The sequence below is a fragment of the Meleagris gallopavo genome, chromosome 3 (assembly GCF_000146605.3).
Source record: "Meleagris gallopavo isolate NT-WF06-2002-E0010 breed Aviagen turkey brand Nicholas breeding stock chromosome 3, Turkey_5.1, whole genome shotgun sequence".
NCBI classification, from domain to species: Eukaryota; Metazoa; Chordata; class Aves; order Galliformes; family Phasianidae; genus Meleagris; species Meleagris gallopavo.
Genome location: NC_015013.2, coordinates 6,378,034 through 6,381,015, shown reverse-complemented (window position 1 = coordinate 6,381,015; position 2,982 = coordinate 6,378,034). Strand labels below are relative to the sequence as shown.

The following is a 2,982-nucleotide window of genomic DNA, read 5'->3' as shown; positions in this document are numbered from 1 at the left end:
AGATTCATGATCCTTGAGGTCCCTTCCAACCCTGTGATTCTGTGATTCTGTGATACTGCAGGAAAGGGCAATACAAGGTAACCCTTTTCCTTGTTCCTTGTTTTCACAGAGCTTTCACAGAGTATTTATGTTGTTGACTTCCTTTTCCTATTAGTGGGAACTTCTCAGTCCTTGGGGTTTGGGGTGTGTGACAGGGACCAAAGACATGGCATGGGAAATGGGGTCTTCCCTACAGATCCTTGCTGGGAGCCAAAGTCTGTTTGTCTCCCTTGTCAGCCCAGTCCATAACCTCTGGCAACAGGTGAGGCTCTAGTTTAGTCCATGTTATCTTGAAATTGTGGTTTTCAGTTTCGGCATCCGGTATCAGAAATGTGATATGGTCTAAACTGAAATATTTTCCTCTACAGAGAGGAGAGCCCAAAACAGCCTTCCAGTTAGCTTGTTCACTTCTAAGAGTTTTTGTTCTTAGTTTCAGCAGGCAAGCTGAACAAAAGTGACTAAGGATCAGAGACTTCACACATCTTCAGTTGGAGAAAGTGTGCGGTTCCACCTCTGAAGCAACGTTTCCTAAAATAACAGCCTCTGGAACCTCTGCAATCTGTTTCCCTGTCTCCCAGAACTGAGAAGTCTTTCAGCATTGTGAAGCAAGCTGCAAAATAACAGCCAGAACAAGAGAGCCTCAGTTTGTAGCACTCTATCTGGGGACCTATTGGGCTATTATTAGCAGGGGATACCAAATTCATTTTGTAAATATTTGAAAAGCCTTGCCAAGCAGCGTTGCAAAGACACATGGTTTTCTATGAGCCCTGCAGTCATTCAGCCTGGACAAAACACAAGGAAAAAGAGCAGTTTGAGCACACCATTCTGTTTTGTTCTCCTCTACCTGAGGAGATGCGCTTATGCACCCCTTGGGCCAAAGCTGAAAATCCCGCCCCAAACTTTAGACAGAGGGGATTCTTTCTCGGGTGGAAAGGGGATTGAGCGGCTCCCGAGCCCTCAGTCCGGGACGTGCTGGTCCCGGCACAAGTCCTGCCCGAGCTGCGGAGCTGCCCTCCGGCAGTGCCACGCGGGATTCCCCACAGCCTCCTCTCGTCCCCTCCAAGCACAAGGGACCCGCAATCTCCGTTTGCACCGCTAGAGGGAGGGAAACTACACGGAATTAGAACCTCCCCCGTCCGTCTGTCCGACCCTCCGCCGTAGGCGTGACAGTAAATATTCTTCCAGTATTGTTTTTAACGAGGAATTGCTTAAAAACGGGTAAGGTGGGTTGTTTATCGCAGTTTGTGTGCGTCCGTGCAAGAGCTGAGAGCTGCGCTGCCCTGAGGAATGGGGCACCCAGGGTGGGGGCCTGCGGGCCACCAGCGTGTTGTGGAAGCTCCTCTTGGGTCACGTCTGTGGGAAGTGCAGTGCGGTAGTAACAGGCTTAGGAGCCGCGTCCCATCCTTGTGGTAACCGAATCGGCGCGCGGAGGGGGGATGTCTGAGGGGCGATGCAGGCACACCCGCCTTCAAGGCGCCTGTCGGCCCTTCTTTAGCTTCACAATCTCTGCTGTGGCCAGTTCAGTGTGGTTAAGTGAATCAAACCACCCCAAATAAGTCTTTATGTTTGGTTTCTCTCTCCTCCTCTCCCCTTCCCCACACTTTCTTAACACTTACAAAAGAAGAAGCACATTTAACAAAAAGGAAAAGTATATTTTAATGAAAGCAAACGGTAACGGGAACTTTAACTTATGGAGAACTTCTTTTTCTTTCTGTTTCTGCACAAAATTATGAAATTTGATTAAGAAAAACGTGATGATATTTCCAACCTAGGAAAAGGAATGCAGTTGTCAATGAAACCCACTCCCATTGGCAGTACCAGAGAACAACCTTCACACTTTCAGAACCTATTTCATCAAACCTGGTAGCTGTTTGTTCACCATGTACCCTGGACTTGGTGTTACACAGCTGGATACGCTCAGCTTTCCTCCGTAGAAAGGCACTGAGTAACCACAGCAGCTCGTGCTTAGTTTGCTGAGGGGATGCCTGTCCTCTGCCCAGTGTGGAAGGGAGAAAGCAGGCATGTTGGAATGAGCTGCTGGTTCTGTCAGAAAACCAAGGATGGGTCTCTGTTCTATATGTTGGCCATGGTGTAGAACACTGCAGGAAGGGAGCGTTGCTATCTCCTGGGAGTGCTTTGCTCCTGAGAAGATGTTCTTGAGGGACAACAGTAGACTTTTTTTTTTTTTTAAACACAAAAGAGAATGAATACCGATCAAAAATGAACACGACCTTGGCTTGTTTGTTGCTAAAGTCTGAACAGAATAAATACAAAGAGACAGCAGTGAATCCAAAGTAAAAAGGAACATGCATTTTTATTTGTTTTGCTATTTTAAGTATTAGATGTTGTATATTGTTGGTAGGAGGAGAAACAAAAATCTGTGTATTTTATTCTTCTTGAATGAAAGAAAGCAAGAATGGTGCAGAACTCTGGACAACCTAGAAAGATGAAACCACAGTGACAGTTCCCTAACATGTGACTTGGAGGAAATTGCCCTTGCAACTGTCTGGATTTTCATAAGGAAGGGAAAAGGACAGAACAGAGAAGCACTAAAGGTTCCTTTCCTCTTTTGACACTAAAAGAAGTGTGCGCATCCCCTGTGTGCAAAACGTGGCTTCTCCTGGCTGTGGAAGCCCAGGGGGAAGCTGGGCAGACTGGGACCCCTGGGGTGGGACATGGAGGTGCTGGGCTATGCTTTGGGCTCAGCCTTCCTCAGGGACAGCCTGCTCCTGCTGCGGCATGTGTGAGGAGAAGGCAATGTTCTTCGTGGGAAGCTGGCCCCAGCCTTATCACTGATGTCTGGGCAGAGAGGATGGGCTCAAAGGAGAGAATGAGTGCCTGTGAGGATGGTGCACCAAAAAGCTCTTGCTGGCAGCAGAGCAGCTGGCCTCTGCTGCTTGTTCAGATTGGCTGGCCCAGGAGGATCCTAATTACAGCACAACT

The 2,982-nt window shown here is 48.1% G+C and overlaps 1 long non-coding RNA gene across 2 annotated transcripts in view; it reads left to right on the top strand.

The window, feature by feature from the left end:
• LOC109366570 overlaps nt 1-2,098 on the top strand; it is a 3,212-nt gene extending 1,114 nt beyond the window's left edge. For both annotated transcript variants that reach the window (XR_004159362.1, XR_004159361.1), the window contains exons 2-3: nt 110-301; nt 470-2,098. This is a non-coding gene — a long non-coding RNA (uncharacterized LOC109366570). The remainder of the gene's footprint in view (nt 1-109; nt 302-469) is intronic.
• The last annotated feature ends 884 nt before the right edge of the window (nt 2,099-2,982 follow it).